At 44.6% G+C, this 25845-nt stretch overlaps 1 protein-coding gene across 3 annotated transcripts in view; it reads left to right on the top strand.

The window, feature by feature from the left end:
* Positions 1–25845, top strand: part of LOC126184691 (endothelin-converting enzyme homolog) — a 416586-nt gene that overhangs the window by 106644 nt on the left and 284097 nt on the right. The window contains exon 1 of one of the 3 annotated variants that reach the window (XM_049927186.1): positions 24249–24373. The exons of 1 other annotated variant lie outside the window; for it this stretch is intronic. The gene's annotated coding sequence lies outside the window, so the exon portion shown is untranslated. Of the gene's footprint in view, positions 1–24248; positions 24374–25845 lie in introns of those variants that run through there. One more of the 3 variants, XM_049927188.1, reaches the window with a different exon arrangement.

Below are 25845 nucleotides of genomic sequence, written 5' to 3' on the forward strand. Positions count from 1 at the left end.
TAATTCAATTTATCTTCTCACTAATAATCTAGAAAACTAGAGACTTTCAAGAAACAGGAATTAAAAATGACAGAAGGAAATTCAAAATTCTAACTAACAGTTATCAATTTACGGAATAATCAAACACTATATCCAATAGTAAGAACCTGGACCAAAGAACGTAGTAGAGACTTCAGCGAGAGGCCGAAGAAATACTGAGAGGAGAAGAAAGGAAAGTTGATTCGCTCTCCTCCATTGGGTGTAACGATGTAATAAAACATTATTAAATCCTGATTGTAATATCGTTGTTAACTGTTACTGTTCACCTGTCAGTTACAGAATTATTCATTTTAGGCTTCCGTTCTGATTACAGTTGTACAAAACACGTTGTGTTGTAACCAGTTTAGTAAAGAATATAAGATCTCAAATTTTTACAAGTCTGTTATCGTTCATTCAGCGCACTTCGCTTCGTTCGTTTATGAATAATCACCAGTGTCATGTAATATGATTTTTTAAATATAAGCAACAGATAAGTCACAAAATAATTGAAACACTTCTCTTCTTTGGAGTTCCGGCATAAGACTACTTAGGACAAGTTGAAAATAGTCAATAAGGCACATATTAGCACTATTTTCAAAACGTATTGAGTACACTTACGAAGTTTTGCAAATCCCGTGCAAAAATAACCCATTAAAATGAATAAATACATCATACACGAAAATGAGCCATTACTAACCTGTAAATTTAGCAATCAGCAGTGTTAGCAATGGACAAATTACAGAGAATAATTGGCTGTTTAGACTTATACGGAAAGCAGATAGCAGCTATACGATTTGAAGAACATGGAATGCAGGCAAAAACTGTGAAAGAAGTGACAGATCTGCAGCCTATGCCCTATGATACTCAATACGTACATAAAGAAAGCAGTGAAGGAAACGAAAAGGAGATTGGAAAAGGAATTAAATCACAGGGAGAAGAAATAAAAACTTTAAAGTCTGTAATACTGTTAGAGACGGCAAAGGACTTGCGAGAGCAGCTGAATGGAATCGATAGTGTCTTCAAAAAAGAATACAAGATGAACAACAACAAAAGCAAAGCAATGGTAAAGAGATACAGTAGAATCAAACCAGTTGATGATGATGGAATTAGATTAGGAGATAAGGCACTAGAAACAGTATATGAGTTCTGAGATGGGACACTAAGAGCATTATATGAGTTCTGTTATTTGGTATCAAAATAATTGACAACGGCTAAACTAAAGAGGATACAAAATGCAGGTTAGGGATAGCACGAAGAGTGTTCTGAAAAAGAGAGTCTTCTTAACATAGAATATAAATTTAAGTGTCGAAAAGTATTTTCTGGAAGTATTTTGGAACGTGGACAATAAACAGTAGAGGGAAGAGGAGAATATAAGCTTTTGAAGGATGGTATTGCAAAAGACTACTGAAGATTAGATAAACAGATTCAGTATCTGAATGAAGAGGTAGTGCATCGAATTAAGGAGAAAATATTTTTATGGCGTAATTTGATCAAAAGAAACAATTTTTGATAGGGCACATGCAGAACGACCAAGTCTCGTAGGTAATTTGATAATGGAAGAAAATATTGGAGAGGGGGTAAATTTGTAGATGGAGACAGTGGCTTGACTACAATACGCAAGTCGAAGTGGGTCTAGGTTGCAGTCGTGATGCAGATATGAAGAGACTTACACAAGATATAATAATAACATAGAGAGCTGCATCAAACTAGTCTTCGGACTGGCGAACACAACAACAACGATGAACTAGGAAACAATGTCAGTTAAGTACAAAGCGAAGTAGTGAATAAATGGAAAAAAGCAATTAGCGACACATACCCAGCCATCTGATGAGTCGTATGAAAACCATGACTTACGGTCACACTGAATTTATCTGGCTCATGAAAATAAATATGCAAAACAACTGTGTTTAGCAAAGTAACTACCATTCACATAGTACACTTTTCTTGGATGTTGGAAAAATTTCTGCTCTTCAAAGCGAGGACAGTACATAATACAAGCTCATATACCCGCAGCACCTTGCTTTGACTCCAGAGTTTACCGAGAACAGGATCAGTTTTAACTAGGGGCAAGTAACATTTTCCGACTAACATTGTCCTCGATGATCCATAATCCAGTATGAGAAATAGTACATAGAGAGATTTTGCTAAATGGGGAAAACTGTAGGAAACGATCCCTGATAGGATAGGGAGCTAAAAAGGTCGTGTGGGCATATGATCGGAAACGCATTCCAAGGGAGGTCCTGCCAGTTGAAGAGATAAAGATCTGTGACAATGACCCAGCAACAGCAACAGCCTGATGGTCCACCAACATGGGAAAGCCATGGAACATTCTCCACAACTGCCACTATCGGTATCACTGACGTGTGCAGGCCTTATTACCTACGGACTTGATGCCACGGCGACGGTGTCGTCACTGATTCGTCGCACAGGCCACCACGGTAGTGGTATTTCATTCATCCATTCTATTCTCGGCTGAGGCTACCTTTACGAGAAGCAGGATCGTCAACTGACACAGTCCCCATCTGTGGACTACAGAGAATCGCTATGGTATGGTGACAGCGAACCATCAGCGCCCGCTCAGCCTCAATGTGTGGGTGGGGATTATTAGCGACCGCCTGTTGGGACCCATCACCTTCCCAAAACGTCTCAAAGGCGAAGCATATGTACACTTCTTGCAGGTGAACCTGCTGGTTCAAATGGCTCCATGCACTATGGGACTTAACATCTGAGGTCATCAGTGCCCTAGACTTAGAACTACTTAAACCTAACTAACATAAGAACAACACACACACCCATGCCGAGTCAGGATTCGAACCTGACCCTGCTGGAAGACAAGCCTTTGCTAGTACGAAAGATAATGCGAGCACTACATGATGGTACTCCAGCTCACTGCCCTCTTGAGTATGAAGCTGAAACACTAGCATAGACAGAATATTCCCACTTGTCTGGTACGTTCACAGGTGTGCTTTCAATCACTGAAATGTACATTGTCAATGATGTCTTATCTCCTTCCTTATCCAATCAGGAATCGTTTCCTGCAGTTTTTACCCATTTAGCAAAACCTCATCTAATTCCACACAACATTTGATTCAGCTCCAGTTGCAGGCGAGAGTCATCATGCACTGCCTGTGGTAACACGGGACTGGATATCTTTCCATGTTGCATGGATGGTTTGCAGAACAGCACGTAATCTCTTCATTCGACTGACATACTCCCGTTCCTGCTCTCAACGTTACCGAAATTAAACTGCTTAACGCGATTGTGCGCCATGTGCATATCTAAGAACGTGTTTGTGCTTCATTCAAGGGGAGAAGGGAAAAAAATAAGCCTTATGAAACTAAGAAATTAACTTCATTGCGAAATAAAAACAAAAAAATAACCAACATAAAGTCAGCCTGTTCTAAAATACATCATTACACACAATTAAAATTAAAGTATGCTGCTGGAGTAACGTTCAAGACAGTATTGCTGTACCTGATGCATTGTAATAGCTTCACTCCTCCTTAGCATTATGCCCACAGGGTGGCCAGATGTTGCTCCTCAAACCAGTTCCACTCATCCTCGGTAGCCCTCCAGAGGTCAACCAGTGTGTGAGGAGGGTTCGTTCCTGTGACGACACCATGCAAATTTTAACTCTTCCCAAGCATGTTCAGTTGAGTACGTAACAGCAGGAACCGCATGCCATTCCATTGAGCTGATTCTTGTCTCCCTGAGGAACGTGTTCACGAGGTCAGCGCGGAGTGACAGTTGAAAGACGAACCCATTGCCGAAATGTTGGCTATAAGGCTGGACAGTAGATTGGAACATCCTGTTCCGGCACTGCACGACCTTCTAATTATCCTGAAGAGCTAAGAGAGGGGTCCAACTTTCGTATATGATACCGGCCCGAAATATGGCTGACCCACTTACATGCTGAATCCGTTGGGCTGCGTGCCTGAGAGGCTTAGTGGTTCCCAGCCGCCTCCAGGCTTTTCTGTGACAACCATCAGGCGTCAGACAAATCCTGCACTCATCAGTGAACAGAACCCGACGCAAATGATCCGGGTTTCATCCCAAGTGTTTGCTTGCCCACCTTTACGGTGCTTGCTGTTGTTCGAAATTGACGTTTGAGTCAAACTTGTGTTGTGGAGACGGTTGCGTATTATCTTGGTCGACAGAAGACACCCAACTGCCTCAAAAAATGAATGCGAACAGTTCTGTTACATTTTCCACGGGGTGCTTACAAACCGTAGTTTATAGGCAGCGGTCATCGGCTGTTGACGCGGGGTGACTACTGCGAGGCCGACACTCTCTATAAAGCCTGAACGTTCGAATGAAGTCCACACCACCAACTGTAGACTCAGGCAGTTTTATAAGGGTGAAATCCAATACCTACTCGACGTTCAAAGTCATTAAGCTCACCTGACCACCCCATTCTGCTGTTACTGCTTCTATACTAACAACACGATACTCCCCGTCTCCTTTTATACTGGCGGGTCCGCTTCTCATAACATCTAGTGGTCAGTTTCGCATTACGTAAAGCTGCGCAGATACTTTTGATCAGATGCAGTTGGTGGGGTAAATAGCTTTGATACTGCAGGACGACCCCAGATGTCAACTATAATGTCGTACGAACCAGGTGGTTGGCCCTCGAATCAGAAAATTATTATTCATTTTCGATCTCACAAAGACTCCCTCACGCGGAATGCACGGTCATTACTACAAAAGACCACTACTCAGTAAGTTAGTGCAGTTGATAAGAAACCGACCTTCTTTTCGGGAGGTTTCCTGAGTAGTAATGTGCTTTGTCTGTCTTGTAAGATTCTTGTGATTAGAGTGGAGCGTCAGGAACAGGCTGTGAGGAAACTGAGGATCGATAATTTACACGTTCTCCAACTGGCCGATGTGTGGAAAGTGCGTTATGACAAGTATTTTGAAATTTGATTATAACGCGAAGGGGAATATTCGTAAAAATGTGTTTTATTTACGACGATCATCATTCCCAACACATTTTCTGCTTCAGTTCGTGGTTTGAATAGTCTTCAGATGAAGTGTCCCAAATTGCTGGTCTCATCTGAATGTCACTGATAAAAGATTCGATGTCAAGACTATCAGTAGCACACACGTAGAATTAAAAGAAAACTATGTACAGATAATGATCGAGTAGTGCTTGGCAGCTCTGCTGGTGTGGGACCTTCCATAAGCCACCGTGCATTCCACTGGCTCGCAGGCTAGCCGGCAGAATTCGCGGCGGCAGCACCTCTACTAGCAGACCTTCTGCGTTGAGGTTGGTTGGTTGATTTGGGGGAGGAGACCAAACAGCGAGATCATTGGGCCCATCGGATTAGGGAACGATGGGGAAGGAAGTCGGCCGTGTCCTTTCAAAGGAACAATCCCAGCATTTACCTTAAATGATTTAGGGAAATCGCGGAAAATCCTGCATCAGGATAGCCGAACGCGGGTTTAAACCGTCGCCCTCACAAATGCGACTCCAGTGTGCTAACCACTGCGGCTTGCTGCCTCTGGATCACGGGGTCCCGGGTTCGATTCCCGGCCGGATTGGGGATTTTCTATACCCGTGGACTGGGTGTTTGTGTTGTCCTCATCATTTCAGCATCATCATCACTCATGACAGTGGCTAGATTGGACTGAAAATTTGGACTATGTCAAAACTGGGACGTTGTATAGGCGCTGATGACCGCGCAGTTGAGCGTCCTACAAACCCAACATCATCATCATAACCACTGCGCCACCTCGCTCGGTCTGTTTTGAGGTAAATTTCAGGTGCGGGAAGCTCCATTGCGCCCCCTTTATTGTGTTTTGCTTCTCTGCCAGCAGAGCTGCTGTGATCACAGTGATGGCAGGCCCTTATAAAGTCTGGGGATCGTCCAAACAACAGAACTCTTGGTACGTGAGTCGCAACCGCAGTTCTCAGTGTGGTGCCGCTGTTACACACCGAAATTCGAGCTGTTCCTAATTGTTCTAAAATGGACACTTCTGTTGATATTTGTACCAGGCTTCGAGTCAAGAAATGTATTATTGAGGAGATGAGATATTCATGTTAATGGGTCCTTGTTTGTGGCAGAGGTAACTACCTAAAATTCTCAGCATGCACTGACTATAAAAGAAAGATATTCTTGAGGTTTTATTATTAATCATTATTTACTCATTGCTTCAGACACTGACTTCATAAAATTTTGTGATTTGAAGGATCTGGTAGCAGATCATTAGTATCAATCAATAAAGGATTAATTATTACCTTGTCCATGTGCTGATTCTGCAACTGTTTGTTTAATTAATGAAAAGCCACTCCAGTTTCGGTTGTGAATTTTATTGAGTCCAGGCAGAAATCAGAAAAGCTACAGATAGTAACTACTTTTTATTCAACAACAAAAAAGAAAAAGACAGCCTGAAAATTATAAATCCCAGATGGTCTATACCTATAAATTAAAACGCACAAGATCAATGCTCCTAGACATGTAGTTAACATTATAAACACAGCCATCTGCCAGACAAAAATTTAATAAACCACTACGAGATCATTTTACGTTTCAAAATAACTACCCTGTAAAAAACAGTAACAAACTTATGGAAACGATTAAACATACAAGTATACCTTCTAATGCAAGGTTCACGTCGTTTGAAATAGCAAATACGTATACTAATATTCCAATAAACGAAACAATTAAAGTAATAAAACACAATTTGCTACCCCAAGGACTATTACTGAAGACCTGAAAATTTGTAGTAAAGTAAAACTGTCTTATATTCCAAGACAGTACCTACCTACAAAATGATGTATTAACTGTAGGACCTCCAAAAGCAGGTATACTGACAAATATTTTTGACAATCATTTGTAAAAGAACTTCTTCGAAGAGCACCCTGAAATTAACGCCTGTATAGAGAGTTACAAATGTTATGTTAAGCAAGTCGTCGTCTTATATAGTGGCTTACAATAAGAAATTAAGGAATTTGCAGATGCCTTTAGAAAAATAAGTATATAATAAAATTACTGTTACAGGCGAACGGCAGCGGGAAAACGGTATTAAATTTTTAGATCTAATAAATCAACATAAATATGTTTTTGGAACTTATTGTAAACCTACATCTTCTGACCGCAGCATTCCCGCTGCAGCATGCCATGCTGATCAATATAAAGAAGCCTTATTTCGTTCTGCAATAAATAGGCTCCTTAAACTGTCACTGCATACCAGTGAAGTAGAAAGGGGGTTTAACTAGTTATGAAATATAGTCCGGAATAACGGCTATCACAGCATGATCGTTGATGAAATTTATAAATTGACGAAGTCTAAAAGGAATCACTTGACACATGTCGAGTTGCTACAAATAAACAGAAAAAATTCTATCTCTTCCTTTCAATGGTCAGGTCTCACATAATTCAGTAACCTTTCTAAAAAAACAGTGTACACATAGATATCATTCTCAGCCTTCAATGTTACATCTCTCAGTTATCACACTGACATAACACACGACTTCTATCAAAACAATGGCATATACATAATTTAGTACTCTAATTTTAAGGCTAGCTACAGCGAACGTCCTTAAGATGGACTAATGAGCCGAAAACTAGTTTGAAATATACAAAAATCAGTGGAACAAAAACAGTGTACTTGTTATTCAACCTTAAAAAAACGGTAAGGAGCTTTAAAACGCTTTACAAGGATAGGTACGAGTATTACTCGTGCACTGAGGGTTCGGTACAAACTTAATTTTGCATGTACGAGTGTGTAGTTCACCCATCCCGGGAATCGAGAAAGTCGATGACTTTTGCTTTCAAAAGATATCGATATCGGCAAGATATCAGTTCCCTGACATTCCCATACTTTCGAGGATGTTTTAAGCTTTAAGTGTAATTTTTTTGTGTGATTTCGCATTTGCTATAGTTGTTTTTCATTTATTTTATTAATTTTGTAGTTATCAAGAAAGTGCAGATTCGTTGACTTCGTCTGATCTCTTTCCTGTTGCGATTACTGGTAAGATTTGACGAAAGTCCGTGGAGAAGGAACCGGTGCAACCGGCCATAGGGCTATTGCTGTTACGCAAGTTTCGAACTATTCTGTGGAAAGCTTTAATGGATATTTTATGGGATATGGGAATCTCATTCCAGACAATGGAAGTGCAATCCTGCATCAGTTACCAGTATTACTTTGCTTTGAAACATTACGAATGCTGTACTTGTCGTAGACATAGCCCGTCAGCGTGGTAGTCGTGCGGCCTTTCGCCTAACACCGCTGGATGGCAAACGCTTCGTTTTCACAGTGGCAGGGGACTTTATTTCATCGTAGCTCAGCGACGTAGCACGAAGTATTTGTAAACTATATACGCAAAACTTTCTCGTGAATCACTATACCTATTACTGAAAAGTAAATCAAAATCTCTGCAGCCCTGCACTAGTTCCTGAAAGTTCTGACAGATTAAGAATGCAATGTTAGTTTGTAAGGGGAAAAATATTTTTTGTGCGATATAATTATGAATTAACAGTTTTCGTATTCTTTCCTTTACTTGTATTATGAAGCCTTCCTTCTTGCCAAATTTCATGATTCTTCATGAGGCTTCGATGAGTAAGTTTGCGAATAACAAACAAGCCGTTTCTTTTCACGGCATTGACTAAGCCTTAATATGCTTACACCGCCAAGGGACTGTAGACCAGAGTATGTGATATAAATTTCAACTTGATACCTCTAAATGTTCTTGAGAAAAATGGATCTTAACAGTCGGACAGCGACGAATAACGACGTGATCCTGTAAGGGTTCCGTTCTTACCCACTGAGGTGCGAAACCCAAAAACAGACAGAAAATAAATCCACCTTCGCAGTTCACCTCATACAACAGAATGACACAGTATCGAAAACAACCTCGTAATGCTTCATACAATGGAGAAAATATACCTTATTAAGATATATGAAGAATTGAAAATTACGCCCATCTGAAAAAAATCAAAGGGAAAGACGCTCAATGAACATCGTACGCTAGAAAACACATCTTGGACATTTGCGGCACCGTTGTTGACAACGCCCTTAAAGTAACTCATCAACTCTTAGCTGTATCTAGAAGTTTGTAAACATGTTCTGTAAGCAGTCCACGATGCGTTCAAGCTACGCTAACGACCTCTGAAGTTCCCGTAGTTCAGGTTTCACACGCTGCAAGATGCAATTCTACACTTGACTTGGATACCCCCGTCCTCTGCAACTATTTCTATGGTTTTATTAAATCTAAAAAAACTATTTTCAACCTTTTATTTATAATACACACAATTTGGAATTGTCGAATATGTGGAGACATAATGGTTCAAATGGCTCTGAGCACTATGGGACTTAACATCGGAGGTCATCAGTCTCCTAGAACTTAGAATTACTTAAACCTAACTAACCTAAGGACATCACACACACCCATGCCTGAGGCAGGATTCGAACCTGCGACCGTAGCGGTCGCGCGGTTCCGGACTGAAGCACCTAGAACCGCTCGGTCACCGCGGCCGGCTAGACATAAATCCTCTTAAAGCCAAAGAACAATTATTATGTGTAATCTTGATACGCTCATGGTTCTCGCGAAATTATTGGGGCCATAACATTTTAAATCCGCCTGACTTTCACTTTTTATTATTCAGACGTTACTCTTCTACAACATAATCTTTGGTTGGTTGGTTTAAAGATTAAAGCGACTAAACTGCAAGGTTATCAGCCCAGCATACTTGTTCAAATGATCTATGGAACACGTAACTATCTAACTAACTATTTAGGTGTTACAGTCTGACTGTACTTAAACTATAAATATGTAAGCCTTGGTTTCTTCATCTTCTGTTACACTCCTGGAAATTGAAATAAGAACACCCTGAATTCATTGTCCCAGGAAGGGGAAACTTTATTGACACATTCCTGGGGTCAGATACATCACATGATCACACTGACAGAACCACAGGCACATAGACACAGGCAACAGAGCATGCACAATGTCGGCACTAGTACAGTGTATATCCACCTTTCGCAGCAATGCAGGCTGCTATTCTCCCATGGAGACGATCGTAGAGATGCTGGATGTAGTCCTGTGGAACGGCTTGCCATGCCATTTCCACCTGGCGCCTCAGTTGGACCAGCGTTCGTGCTGGACGTGCAGACCGCGTGAGACGACGCTTCATCCAGTCCCAAACATGCTCAATGGGGGACAGATCCGGAGATCTTGCTGGCCAGGGTAGTTGACTTACACCTTCTAGAGCACGTTGGGTGGCACAGGATACATGCGGACGTGCATTGTCCTGTTGGAACAGCAAGTTCCCTTGCCGGTCTAGGAATGGTAGAACGATGGGTTCGATGACGGTTTGGATGTACCGTGCACTATTCAGTGTCCCCTCGACGATCACCTGTGGTGTACGGCCAGTGTAGGCGATCGCTCCCCACACCATGATGCCGGGTGTTGGCCCTGTGTGCCTCGGTCGTATGCAGTCCTGATTGTGGCGCTCACCTGCACGGCGCCAAACACGCATACGACCATCATTGGCACCAAGGCAGAAGCGACTCTCATCGCTGAAGACGACTCGTCTCCATTCGTCCCTCCATTCACGCCTGTCGCGACACCACTGGAGGCGGGCTGCACGATGTTGGGGCGTGAGCGGAAGACGGCCTAACGGTGTGCGGGACCGTAGCCCAGCTTCATGGAGACGGTTGCGAATGGTCCTCGCCGATACCCCAGGAGCGACAGTGTCCCTAATTTGCTGGGAAGTGGCGGTGCGGTCCCCTACGGCACTGCATAGGATCCTACGGTCTTGGCGTGCATCCGTGCGTCGCTGCGGTCCGGTCCCAGGTCGACGGGCACGTGCACCTTCCGCCGACCACTGGCGACAACATCGATGTACTGTGAAGACCTCACGCCCCACGTGTTGAGCAATTCGGCGGTACGTCCACCCGGCCTCCCGCATGCCCACTATACGCCCTCGCTCAAAGTCCGTCAACTGCACTTACGGTTCACGTCCACGCTGTCGCGGCATGCCTCCAGTGTTAAAGACTGCGATGGAGCTCCGTATGCCACGGCAAACTGGCTGACACTGACGGCGGCGGTGCACAAATGCTGCGCAGCTAGCGCCATTCGACGGCCAACACCGCGGTTCCTGGTGTGTCCGCTGTGCCGTGCGTGTGATCATTGCTTGTACAGCCCTCTCGCAGTGTCCGGAGCAAGTATGGTGGGTCTGACACACCGGTGTCAATGTGTTCTTTTTTCCATTTCCAGGAGTGTATATACAACGTATATTTATGTATCTACCTTATTTGTGGCAGTTTTCAGAATCGCTTGCAGATGGTCTAAAGTAGACTTGTGTTGAAGACCTAGCGAAAACAAACATTCATGATTAATTCAAACCGTCTAGAGATATCACTGTTCATATCATGTATTTCATGGGGATAGTAAAGATTCAGCAAAACGGGTGACTGAACAAGTGTTTATATCACATCACCGGGACATAATCTCTAATACTTTCAATGGGATAAAGACAAGTGAAGCCTGTCTGTACGTGTCGGGAGCGTGTTTTGCCCCGCTAAGATATTCACCAAAAGTTAAATTCAGATTCTTCACCAACTTCTCTTGTGGTATTTGATTAACATAAAGAACAGAGGTTAAGTGTTGGTGGAATTCACATCTTAGGAGAAATTAAAATTACTCGAAAATTATTGGCATTTAATTCAAGGTTCACGTTATGCACCCATTTGGAAAATGAACACAGCTTGTCATTATTGTGAAAAAGGGCAATATTGATTCATTCAGGTTTGGCCCACAAGTAGAGCTCGATGGTAATCGATATAGAAATGGTTTTTGAAGTACCAACGAGATGTGGACGTACACGGAGGACAACTATTGACCAAGAACTGTACCCTGAAGTACTGCAGAGAGAACTTGCTTTCAAGACGATTTTTCATTCCCACACACCACACTCTACTGTCTGTTTCTCAAGTAGGTTGCAACCATCATCAGTGCATTATATGAAAAATTTAGCTGTTGGACTTCCGTTAGCAATATGTCAAATGCTAATGTCGTGTAACACATATTGCGACCTCACTGTTCTTTATGCCATATTTCAACTCATCATTTACCTTAATTAGATCAGTATTCGTGCCAAGGTATTTACAATACACGGGGGGTTGAATGTCTGTTAGCACATAGTCAGTTAATCGTGAACAATGTATTCCAAGGCTTTCGATACAGTGGGTAAAATGTCGATTGGCCTGTAATTGCAAAGCGATTTTATTTTCTCCTAAGACCACTACAAATTTGCAAGTATTCTTCAAGTTTTGGACTGAAGAGTCCACATCTTGGGTATCAGCTCAGTGTCTGACACAAAAGCAAAACTAGAAACACGTCTGCTATCTGCTTCCTGGCCAGGTCAGTCGGCCTTGAGATTTTGTATGAACTCCAGTCTGTTTTTCTGTCAGTGAATTTGCAATTAGAGAATTTTGTATTGGTCTGTGGATTCATCGAAGAATATATAAATATACACTAAGAGCCAGCACTCCCAGTAGAAAATGAAAAATGAAGAATATCGTGACTGAAATACACTGGTGTACAAACCTTAAGGACGAAAGTAACTTCCGCATGATACGTCACTGCCAAGCAACTTGAACCGTATTTACAGCTGCCTGTAACATGGACACGTCTACCGGCAACCAGTTCTACCGGCGGCCCTCGTGGGATGAATTCGTGTTCTCTCTGGGGCAGAGGTAGTGTTTTGGTTCAAATGGCTCTGAGCACTATGGGACTTAACATCTGAGGTCATCAGTCCCCTAGAACTTAGAACTACTTAAACCTAACTAAGCTAAGGACATCACACACATCCATGCCCGAGGCAGGATTCGAACCTGCGACCGTAGCAGTCGCGCAGTTCCGGACTGAAGCGCCTTGAACCGCTCGGCCACCGCGGCCGGCGGTAGTGTTTTCATAACGTATTTCTGACGTTAGGAGTAAGTGATCCTTCGTTACCAACCAGTTTATTTCTTGTAGTATGGAAAACAGAGAGAATCCGAAAGTGCGTGGATGTGGATTTCTGGCTGAGTAATTCAGTATTTTCTTGACGAGTAATGCCGTTCAGCGAGTGTGCACACGCTCAGTAGGCAGAGACCGCAGATTAGGTTATGGAGCCAAGACGGACTTGGCGAGACTTAATTCAAAGAAGTAAATTCCACTAGCTTCAATGGACATCCGAATGTGGTGTGTATGTGACTTTCTCCGTATCTGACTGAACTGTATTTCTGTTTTGTCGTTTTGGAGATTATCGGCGGAAGCCGCCATGTGTCAAAAAAATGGCTCTGAGCACTATGGGACTTAACATCTATGGTCATTAGTCCCCTAGAACTTAGAACTACTTAAACCTAACTAACCTAAGGACAGCTCACAACACCCAGCCATCACGAGGCAGAGAAAATCCCTGACCCCGCCGGGAATCGAACCCGGGAACCCGGGCGTGGGAAGCGAGAACGCTACCGCACGACCACGAGATGCGGGCCGCGCAATGTGTCAGATGGGGGCGAAAGTATGAAGATTTACGTTATATAATGTTATTTTAAAGATTTTTTGGTAACGATCGTCTATATGCAACCAATTAAAAGCAGAAACGTTTCGCCTCAGTTCATTAAGGTACCATCAGTTGCTGTTACTGTATTAGGGCTGTACTAAGTTGACAGCAACGAGAATTCTAACGGCCGAAGTGCTAAGCCAATCGAAACTGGACATACGCCAACAGAAAACTGAATGTAACAAGAGAGCATATCGGGAAGAAGAATACCATTTTGAACACGCGAGTGTTTAAGTGTGGCAGAATGTTAGCAGATGAGACTTCTAAGCTAGCGAAAACACAGCTGACGCGGCGCGGCGGGCACCGTAACTCCTCGTCTCGGAAACCAGGGACTCTCTCCAGCACACACGGCGCGAGTGCGCCCTGCCCGGGGCCGCCGTAACCATTTCGCTGGCCGCCACCACCATTGCTCCCGCGTATTCTGTTGCCATGGCATTATCGACATGTGCGGATACCAAAGCTGTATGTGATGAAATTGCTCTACATGTGCGTTTTCTGTATTGATCGTGAAGCTGTTGTTCTTCCTGTACGACTAGAAGCAAGTTTCAACACAGGACGCAAACTGCACAGGCATTTAGGTAAACAAGGTGGAAGAGAACGAGTGTGTGTGTGTGTGTGTGTTGAAAATTAGTTTTTGAGCTACGGTAAAAAAAAACCAGATTATGTATATGAAGATAGTAACTGTTTTCGAAAGAACATATACCATTGATGACCATGCAGCTTCTCTAGAATAAATGATAATTAATTGAAACCCTCAGCTGCCAAAAGGTATTGTTGATATACCTCGATGGGGACAGCTGAAAATTTGTGCCCCGACCAGGACTCGAACCCGGGATCTCCTGCTTACATGGCAGACGCTCTATCCATCTCTTTTTTTTCTTCTTTTTATTTAGAACTGATTTTGTTCTATATTGTTCGTCAAATTTGTTCGGGGCGCGCGTCCGATGACACCCGTTCAGGTTCTTCGTTGATCTGTTCACTCAGTTTTTTATTACAGAGGGTAGCTAATCCTCTGACCGAGCACGCTGAGCTACCGTGCCGGCTCCATCTGAGCCACTGAGGACACAGATGAATAGCGCGACTGCAGGGACTTATCCCTTGCACGCTTCCCGCGAGACCCACATTCTCAACTGTTCACAATCTACATACGTAATGTAGCTGACGGCAGTTTTTTTTTCCTTTATTGATTTTCAATTCCCCCCGAAGGGGGCGGGCTGGCAGCAGCTTAGTACACTGTTCTACAGCCTACAGACTTTTATTTTAAAAAACGGAAGAAGAAAAGAAACAAGAAAAACAGGCGATAAAACGGTGACGTCAAGTGTAAAATGGCGGAAAAATGCGGAAAGTTAAAACAGAAAGCAGAAGGGGTTGGCAACGTTAATAAAAGACACAGGAATCAGACAAGTAACATAGTACACACACAATTAAAAAAACATAGCGACAGTGTTGTTTTTGTTCGCAAGAGATAAAAGGCACACGCAGCGACAGTATGATGGCCGTTCGCAACACTTTAAAAAAAAAAAAAAAAAACATGGAACACTCACTGTAAAACACTCACTGTAGAACACTCAATGTAGAACACTGCACGAAAGTGGCGGCACAAAGATGACACTCCCGAGCCAAAGGCAGATAGGGGGGGAGGGACCTGGAGGAGGGGGAAGAACAAGGAGGGAGGAAGGAAAAAAAACGAAAAAGGGGGGGGACCAAGGAGGGAGAGGACTAATAAAGGGGGAGAAGGGCAAACGCGAGGGAGAATGAGAGGAGGCAGAGGAGGGAAATGTAAAAGGACTCGGGGGAGAGAAGGGGCAAAGAGAGGGGAGGTGGGGAAGAAAGAGGATGGAAGGGGGGAGAGGGAGCCCGGGAAAAGGACAGAGGAAAGGAGGGGGAGTGAGGATCAGAGTTGATAGGAGGGATAAATGGAGGGAGAGAGGGCATCATCCGAGAGGGGGAGTTGATGGAAGCCATCTTGGGAAAGGAGATGTAGGGTGTAGAGATGGAGGGTAGGGGGGACACAACAGTGAAGATGCGGCAGGGGGCGGGTATGGTAGAGGAGAGGAGCAACCAGGGGGTGAGGGGGTTCAAGGCGGTGGGAGGTGTAGAGGATCTGTCGGCAGTTTTTTTTTTTTTTCTTTATTGAATTTCAATTCGCCCCGAAGGGGGCGGGCTGGCAGCAGCGTAGTATGCCGCTCTTCAGAGAGAGAATAAATAATAAAAAACAGGCGATAAAATCGGAGACTTAGAGAGTAACAGGGCGAAAAGCTGAGGGAAACTTAAAACAAAGAAAAGAGGGATGATGAAGCTAATAAAATACATACGAAGCAGACAGGTAAAACAATAGACAGACAATTAAAAAACACGGCGACAGTCTGGATTCTGTTCGCAAAAGACATGCAATTCACACCCAGCGACAGCATTGTTTCTGTTCGCAACACGAGAAAGACGAACAACACTGAATAGTCACTGGAACACTGCACTAAAAAGGTGGCAAATGTGACATACCACAGTCGAGAGCAGGTGAGGGGAAACTGGACAGAAGATGGGAAAACAAGAAAAGGGGGGGAAAGGAGAGTAAAAGCGAAGGGGGGAACCGGGAAAGGAGCTGATGGAGGATGAGGACCCATAAGAGGGGTGGGGGGCAGACGTGACAGGGAGAGGGGTAGGCAAAGGAGGGGAATACAAAAGGACTTGGGGGGGGAGAAGGGAGGTAGGGAGAGGTTTAGTGGGGAGAAAACAGGACGGAGGGGGGGGGGGAAGAGGGAGCCCAGGGAAAGGACAGAGGAAATGAGGGGGAGTGAGGATCATAGTTGATAGGAAGGATAAATGGAGGGAGAGAGGGCATCGTCCGGGAGGGGGAGTTGATGGAAGCCACCTTGGGAAAGGAGCTGTAGGGTGTAGAGATGGAGGGTAGGGGTGACACAACGGTGAAGACGTGGCAGGGTGGGGATGGGAGAGGAGAGGAGCAACCAGGGGGTGAGGTGGTTCAAGACGGCGGGAGGTGTAGAGGATGCGGATATGTTCGAGGAAGAGGAGCAGATGGGGGAAAGGAATGAGATCATAGAGGATCCGCGTGGGGGACGGGAAGCGGATACGGAAGGCGAGGCGGAGTGCATGACGCTCAAGGATCTGGAAGGACTTATAGAATTTGGGAGGGGCAGATATCCAGGCAGGACTGGCATAACAGAGGATGGGACGGATTAAGGATTTGTAGGTGTGGAGGATGGTAGAGGGGTGCAACCCCCACGTCCGGCCAGAGAGGAGTTTGAGGAGTCAGAGGCGGTTGTGAGCTTGGGATTGGATGGAGCGGAGATGAGGGATCCAGGTGAGGTGACAGTCAATGGTGAGGCCAAGGTAGATGAGGGTGGGGGTGAGGCGGACAGGACGTGCGCAAACAGTAAGGGAGAAATCCAGGAGCCGGAAGGAGCGAGTGGTACGACCTACGATGATTGCCTGGGTCTTGGAAGGATTGAGTTTCAGGAGCCACTGGTTACACCATGCAGCAAAAAGGTCAAGATGATTCTGGAGAAGTCGTTGGGACCGTTGGAGGGTAGGAGCGAGGGCGAGGAATGCGGTGTCATCAGCATATTGCAAGAGGTGTACTGGAGGGGGGGGGCTGGGGCATATCTGCCGTGTACAGGAGGTAGAGGAGAGGGGAGAGGACAGAACCCTGGGGCACACCTGCAGAGGGGTAGAAGGTGTGGGAATTGGCATTATGGACGGTAACATAGGAGGGGCGGCGGGAGAGGAAGGAGGCCATCAGACGGATGTAGTTGATAGGAAGGGCGTAGGTTTGGAGTTTAAACAGGAGACCGGGATGCCAGACACGGTCGTAGGCCTTTTCGAGGTCAAGTGAGACAACCCCCACGGGAGTTAAGCTGGAGGGAGAGGAGATGAGTGAGGCGGAGGAGTTGGTCATCAGCAGAGAAGGAAGGTCGAAAGCCACATTGGGTGTTTGGGAGGAGGTGGTTTTGGTGGAGGTGGAGATGGATGCGCCGGGAAAGGATGGATTCCAAGAGCTTGCTGAACACCGATGTGAGACAGATAGGACGATAGGAAGAGGCATGAGCTGGAGGCTTGTTGGGTTTGGAGAACATCAGGATACGGGAGGTTTTCCACAGGTCGGGATAGAAGCCAGTGGCAAGGATGACATTGTAGAGGGTGGCAAGGAGGGAAAGGAAGGAGGGAGGGCAGTGTTTGAGGTGGCGGTAGGTAACGCAGTCGTGGCCGGGAGCAGTGTTGCGTTTAGTGCGGAGTGTGAGGCTGATGTCCCGTGTTGTGATGGGAGTGTTAAGTGCAGATGGTGGGGTGTGGCCCAAGTACTGGAAGCTAGGAGCAAGGGGAGGAACAGAGGTATTCGTACGGTCTATGACATCAGGGAAGAGGGAATAATCAAAGTGGGGATCATCTGGGATGGAAAATTTTTTATTAGAGAGGGCAGCTAACCCTCTGACCGAACACGCTGAGCTACCGTGCCGGCCTGTCGGCAGCTGAGGGTTTCAATTAAAAAAAAAACAGATTCCCCAGCAGTACATCAAGAGCGCATGTCGAGCGACGTCAACACACACAGCCATTGATATTGCCTTCATAAATTGAGGCATAAAGCGTCTGACAAAACAAATATTTTCTTTATTCAGTTGCATGCACACGATCCTAACCTAAAAATTGTAAATATACACTATCTGATGAAAAGTATCCAGTCGCCCTTATGTAATGTGGAATTGACCACTAGATGTCATGACAGGCAGACCGTGTAGTATAACAGGAGGCGGGAGGTATTGTGTTGTTAGTAGAGAAGCAGTAACATCAGAATGGGGGCCGGCTGGAGTGGCCGAGCAGTTCTAGGCGCTACAGTCTGGAACCGCGCGACCGCTACGGTCGCAGGTTCGAATCCTGCCCCGGGCATGGATGTGTGTGATGTCCTTAGGTTAGTTAGGTTTAATTAGTTCTAAGTTCTAGGCGACTGTTGACCTCAGAAGTTAAGTCGCATAGTGCTCAGAGCCATTTGAACCATTTGGAATGGGGTGATCAGGTGAGCTCAGTGACTTGAATGTTATCTGAGTAATAAATCCACCTGGGACATTTAAATCCTTGCCGGCCGGAGTGGCCGAGCGGTTCTAGGCGCTACAGTGTGGAAATGCGCGACTGCTATGGTCGTAGGTTCGAATCCTGCCTCGGGCATGGATGTGTGTGATGTCCTTAGGTTAGTTAGGTTTAAGTAGTTCTAAGTACATGGGGACTGATAACCTCAGAAGTTAAGTCCCATAGTGCTTAGAGCCATTTGAACCATTTAAATCCTTATAAAGCTGCCCAATTCGACTTTCGGTGTGTGACTGTGAAGTGGAAACGCGAAGGAACAACCACAGCCAAACGAAGACCAGGTAGATCTTGTGTACTGCCAGGCAGGGACCCTTGAGCGTTGTGGAGGGTGGTTGGAAAATATCACATGAAACCAGTGACAAGAACAACTTCTGACTTCCAAAACTGCTACTAACATTCGAACTAGCACAATTACTGTATGTAGGGAGGCAAAAAGAGTAGGGAACTATGGACGAGCATCTACTTACGAGCCACATATTTCTGTAGTCGCCGGAGTGGCCGAGCGGTTCTAGGCACTACGGTCTGGAACCACGCGACCGCTACGGTCGCAGGTTCGAAGCCTGCCTCGGGCATGGATGTGTGTGATGTCCTTAGGTTAGTTAGGTTTAAGTAGTTCTAAGTACTAGGGGACTGATGACCACAGCAGTTAAGTCCAATAGTGCTCAGAGCCATTTGAACCATTTTTTTTCTGTAGTCACTCTAAGCAATCCTTGGGGTGGTGTAAAAAGCGACACCAATGTGCAGTGAATAACTTGAACCGAGTGGTTTGGAGTGGTGAATCACGCTACGTTCTGTGGAAATCGGATGGGAGGATTAGGGGTGCATGGAGAACATTACCTGCCATCATGTGTACTGTCCACAGCTAAGCATGGAGGCAGGCAGTGTTACGGTTTTGTTGTGTTACCCTTCGTGCGTTTAAGAAAACGCCAAATGCAGGGTTGTGTACTGCGTACAGGAGAGGGACAGTTCGGAAACGATGACTGTAAGAGTGTGTGATGAGACATCTGATAAAGGAGCATCTGTGAGGCAGTGGCTTGTGGACAATAACATTACCGACATCGACTGACAGGCCCAGAGTCACGCTCCGAAGCCAATGGGATGGAAGTCTTTAGGATGATTTAGAACGTCGATTTCGCTCCAGAACCCAGCGTCCAACATCACTACCTTCTCTGGTTTCGGCTCTTGACGAAGAATGGACTGCCATTCCTCCACAATAATTCAGACACCTCAATGAAAGTGATCGCAAAAGAGTTCAAGTCGTGATAAAGGCGAAAGGTGGACACACCCCATATTAATATGCACTAATATGTGTCCGGACACTATTAATCAAATAGTATTTTTGCCCTGTATTCAGCTGCATACAGAAGGTCGTAACATAGAAATCATTAATATAATGTTAATAGTAACTGAGTATTTACAGATCAACAATATTGGGAGGATCAGTTTGGATTGTACGTTGATAGCATTTGTAGACTTAGAGAAAGCTTTTGATAATGTTGACTGGAATACTCACTTTTAAATTCTAAAGATGGCAGAAATGTTATTCAATCTGTATATTAAGCAAGCAGTAAAGGAAACAAACGAAAAATTTGGGGTAGGACTTGGAAGAGCAGCTGAACGGAATGGACAGTATATTTAAAGGAGGATATAAGACGAACATCATGGAATGTAGTCGAATTAAATGAGGTGATGCTGAGGGAATTAGATTAGGAAACGAGACACTTAAAGTAGTAAATGTGTTATTCTATTTGGCAAGTAAAATAACTGATGATGGTCGAAGTAGAGAGGATATAAAATGTAGACTGGCAATGGCAAGAAAAGCATTTCTGAAAAAGAGAAATTTGTTTAACATCGAGTATAGATCTAAGTGTCTGGAAATCCTTTCTGAAAGTGTTTGCATGGAGTGTAGCCACATATGGAAGTGAAACAGGGATGATAAACAGTTTAGACAAGAAGAGAATAGAAGCTTTTGAAATGTGTTGCTATAGAATATTGCTGAATATTAGATGGATAGATCTTGTAACTAATGAGAACGTACTGAATAGAGTAGGGGAGCAGAGAAATATGTGGTACAACCTGACTAAAAGAAGGGACCGGTTGGTAAGACATGTTCTGACGCAGCAAGGGATCACCAATTTAGTACTGGAGGGAAGCGTGGGGGGTAAAAATCGTGGAGAGAGACCAAGAGATGAATACAGTAAGCAGATTCAGAGGAATGTAGGCTGCAGTAGTTATTCGGAGATGAAGAGGCTTGCGCAGGACAGAGTAGCATGGAGAGCTGTATCAGACCAGTCTTTGGACTGAAGACAACAAAAACAACACAACATTAAACATGTTATTATCAGATTGTGTTTCTCCAACTTCTATATAGAATCCCGAAGTGACGCAGAGGACGCGGAGACAGGTAATGTAATATAAGACACATGGGGCAGCAACTGTCGGGAAATACCCCAAAAATAGATGACAAATTTAGAGCATGTGACGTCACCAGATGACGTATCTCGCCGCGCGTGCAGCCGTTGACCCTATCGATCTGTCACACCTGAGCCGGCCTTTGTGGCCAAGCGGTTCTAGGCGCTTCAATCTGGAACCGCGCGACCGCTAGGGTAGCAGGTTCGAATCCTGTATGTGATGTCCTTAGGATAGTTAGGTTTAAGTAGTTCTAAGTCTAGGGGACTGATGACCTCAGATGTTAAGTCCCATAGTGCTCAGAGCCATTTGAACCATTTGATTTGTCGCACCTGATCAACACAACCCAACAGAAGTCAAGTATTCACGTCGCTGAGGCTCTGGGCCACGTGCTCAACTTTAGCGCTTGGGGCTGGCGTCTGGAGTCTTGTGCGTAGCAGATAGTATTTTTTTTCTTTTTTTTCCGTTGCGTTAGAGAATTATCTGTTTACTTTGAGGTCAGATTTACTATTTTATCTAACGGTCTCACGATCTCCACCGGTTTATTGCAAAGCACAGTACAACGCAAACCTAGCACATGGTGTCACAAGTAAATGAGTATAAGCTTCTGAATTGAGTCGCTGCTAGTAAATGACCTACGTTCTCTTTGCTAAATAAAGAACCTAAATAGAAGAAGGAGGGACAAAGCGCAGAAACACAAACTTAGAACAGCTTTTGCTTGGTTACAACGAGGACAATAATTTTGTAGCTTCTACGTTCACAACTGATCACATCTACAAAAGGTGTTCGAAAAAAGAGTGGCCTATCGGAGCACTGTGCACCTCTGCCCCCTACCGGCGAAGGTAGGATCGACGAGCCCAGCCGGTGCACGCGTGGCGAGGTAGTGTCATCTGGTGACGTCACGCTCCACATTTGTCAAATTCTTTTCTACGTCTACATCCATACTCCGCAAGCCACCTGACGGTGTGTGGCGGAGGGTACCTTGAGTACCTCTATCGGTTCTCCCTTCTATTCCAGTCTCGTATTGTTGTGGAATGAAGGATTGTCGGTATGCCTCTGTGTGGGCTCTAATCTCTCTGATTTTATCCTCATGGTCTCTTCGCGAGATATACGTAGGAGGGAGCAATATACTGCTTGACTCCTCGGTGAAGGTATGTTCTCGAAACTTCAACAAAAGCCCATACCGAGCTACTGAGTGTCTCTTCTTCAGAGTCCTCCACTGGAGCCTATCCATCATCTCCGTAACACTTTCGCGGTTACTAAATGATCCTGTAACGAAGCGCGCTGCTCTCCGTTGGATCTTCTCCATCTCTTGTATCAACCCTATCTGGTACGGATCCCACACTGCTGAGCAGTATTCAAGCAGTGGGCGAACAAGGGTACTGTAACCTACTTCCTATGTTTTCGGATTGCATTTCCTTAGGATTCTTCCAATGAATCTCAGTCTGGCATCTGCTTTACCGACGATCAATTTTGTATGATCATTCCATTTTAAATCACTCCTAATGCGTACTCCCAGATAATGTATGGAATTAACTGCTTCCAGGTTCAAATGGCTCTGAGCACTATGGGACTTAACATCTGTGGTCATCAGTCCCCTAGAACTTAGAACTACTTAAACGTAACTAACCTAAGGACATCACACACATCCATGCCCGAGGCAGGATTCGAACCTGCGACCGGAGCGGCCATGGGGTTCCAGACTGAAGCGCCTAGACCGCATGGTCACACCGGCCGGCTAACTGCTTCCAGTTGCTGACCTGCTATATTGTAGCTAAATTATATGGGATCTTTCTTTCTGAGTATTCACAGCACATTACAACTTGTCTACATTGAGATTCAATTGCCATTCCCTGCACCATGCGTCAATTCGCTGCAGATCCTCCTGCATTTCCGTACAATTTTCCATTGTTACAACCTCTCGATATACCACAGCATCATCTGCAAAAAACCTCAGTGAACTTCCGATGCCATCCACAAGGTGAACAATGATGAGATGGAGGAAATTCCTTGATGTAACTGTAGCAGTATAAAACAATTTATTAGTCTCAGTTACATGTAATGTATGTATAGATGTGTAAAAATTAAAAATTATAAATACTAGTCACTGTGTAAGAGTTGTTCAAAACAAATCCCTACAAATTTATATTTTACGTTTTAATTTATTTTCTGGGAGGTATAGTCATAAGCCACTATTGACTACCTCGTAATTAGATTGACTCTAAAATTAATACTATGTAGCATAAAGAGAGTTGACTATTTCACTGCATGCTTTGCAAGTATTAAGCAAGTGTTTGAAGTACAAAGTAGGTTTCTGTTTTGTATTAAATAGCCGGCCGGAATGGCCGAGCGGTTCTAGGCGCTTCAGTCTGGAACCGCGCGACCGCTACGGTCGTAGGTTCGAATCCTGCCTCGGGCATGGATGTGTGTGATGTCCTTAGGTTAGTTAGGTTTAAGTAGTTCTAAGTTCTAGAGGACTGATGACCTCAGCTGTTACGTCCCAAAGTGCTCAGAGCCATTTTGAACCACAAGGTCATTTATGTATATTGTGAATAGCAACGGCCCTACGACACTGCCCTGCGGCACACCTGAAATCACTCTTACTTCGGAAGACTTCTCTCCATTGAGAATGACATGCAGCGTTCTGATACTTTTGGGATACTTCCCGACATTTGCAGCCCCCGGTGGTGTCTTATCTTAAATTACTTGCCTCAGCGTCATCTACGTCGCTTCGGGGGTTTTTAAAAGTCAATAAGCACTACCCCGTATAGTGTACACCTCATTGGCGACAGGACATTAAACTCGAATCCTTCTTCCTTCCTTCCTAAGCGTATGCTGAGAGCGTCACAACCGCAGCGTCGTCTGCGGCTGCTAGAAATGCTGCGAGCGCGGCGGGCGATAAAGCAGACGAGTGCTTTTCGGTGCTAGCGCCGCGGCTCTCTCCGCTGCGGCGCGTGGCGCCAACACAAACGGCGTGGCGCCGTGCGTCGCGACGCGGGGTGGGGGACGCCGATTTAGGGGAGCACCGAAAAACAAACGCTGACGTAAAGGGCACAGCTTACGGCGGAGACGACGAGTGCAAAGCGGCGTCTGTCCTTGACACGTCGGGGGCGGAGGAGGGGGGAGGCGCTTCCTACTTACGCCCACGCCACGCCCCGCGTCAGTCGGCGACGCGCGCCCGCGAGGTGAACACAGGCCCGCGACCGCGAGATGGCCAGTGTTCGCCGATAGACGCCGGTCGCGCCGCCCGCGCCGCGCTGCGCCAACAACGCCACAGGTTCGCCTCTCGCTTTCTCATTGTGCGTTTCTCATTATCCCTTCTACGCCTAATGCTCTGCTGCTTAGGAACTCATCGTGTAACAATTTCGAGATGCACAGTATTCGCGACTGGAAAAAAATGGCTCATAATTACTTTAGGATTGACAGCGCCAGTTCAGCCCTTCGCTACTATTGCCAACTACTTTAACATTATTAGTGTGGTGGGGCTTAAATAACCCAAAATCAAATGTTTCATTTTTTCGTTCTAAAAACAGGTGAACACATTGTTAATTAACCTCGACAACATACATCAATAACAAAAAAAAATATATTTTCCATGATAGTATTATTTTCTTTATGTTCTGAAAAGTTTTGTAATTTTCAGTCATAATGTCCACAGTTTCAAAAATAAGAGAAATAATAAGTACACTTATATTTTCCTAATTTTAATTGAAATGTATAGTTTCTTTACAAGTAAGATTTGGAGTAAACAGTTTTCATTCGATGTCTTCTTCATCACTGAGCCACCCTTCACACATTAGAACAATGTGTTCTCAGCACAAAAATTTACTGCATACACCACATCGATGTTTAGTATTCCTATCTTTGGATCCTGAACATACCACGCACTTACTCTGTGATGATAGTTTTTTAGGGGCAGATTAATTGGAAATTGTGTTACATTTCCTTTTCAGCTTCAGTTCAATCTCTCTTGGCAATCTACTTGATGACTGTGCTTTGTGCTGGATAAAACTTTCTGACATCTGAAGACCAAGATTCTTTAGAAATTCTCTTCTGTTCATCTTAGATCCAGTGTTTCAAAAGAGCACCACATCTGGATTAGTTTATATTACAGCTTGGACTTACAACATTTGTAATAGCAGACGGACTAAACTACTGTGGTTTGGTGTGATAAACCCTAGCAACGAAAACGGCGTCTGTCTTTCTGCACGAACGAGGCTAAACTGACGTTAACTGCAGTAATGCCATCCACAGTTTGTAAAAGTAACGTAACGAGTTATTCAAGTACAAAAGTCATGCGTCATCTCATGACAACGCTGAGAAATACATCGACTATGGTGTCTGAAATCTCAGTACAGCAACTAAGGGTTAAGATCGTGCGGCGCCCGTAACATTGATGAACTACGGGCCCCATATTCCGCAATATGAACTTACGTTGTTGTAAAAGTATTATTTTACTTCCATATAACATTTAAATGTAATAGTTATTTTCTTCACTTATTTAAACCTAACAGATGCTACGCAGCTTCATTTTTGAACCATTATCCGAGAAACATAACATTTCCCAATACGTAAGAACTATCCGTCGCAGTTGACACCAAGTCCATTCCCACAGCAAGGAAAAATCACTTTTTACTGAAACTGACGAAGAAGTCGGGGTGTTCTTGCTCCTGTTCAGATTTTTACCACGCTCGAATTATTGGTAACCAGAAGTGACATCTGCTTGCCGTTGCGGGCACTAACTTGTGCAGACTGTCATGAAACTGAATTT

The sequence above is a fragment of the Schistocerca cancellata genome, chromosome 4 (assembly GCF_023864275.1).
Source record: "Schistocerca cancellata isolate TAMUIC-IGC-003103 chromosome 4, iqSchCanc2.1, whole genome shotgun sequence".
Classification (NCBI taxonomy): Eukaryota; Metazoa; Arthropoda; class Insecta; order Orthoptera; family Acrididae; genus Schistocerca; species Schistocerca cancellata.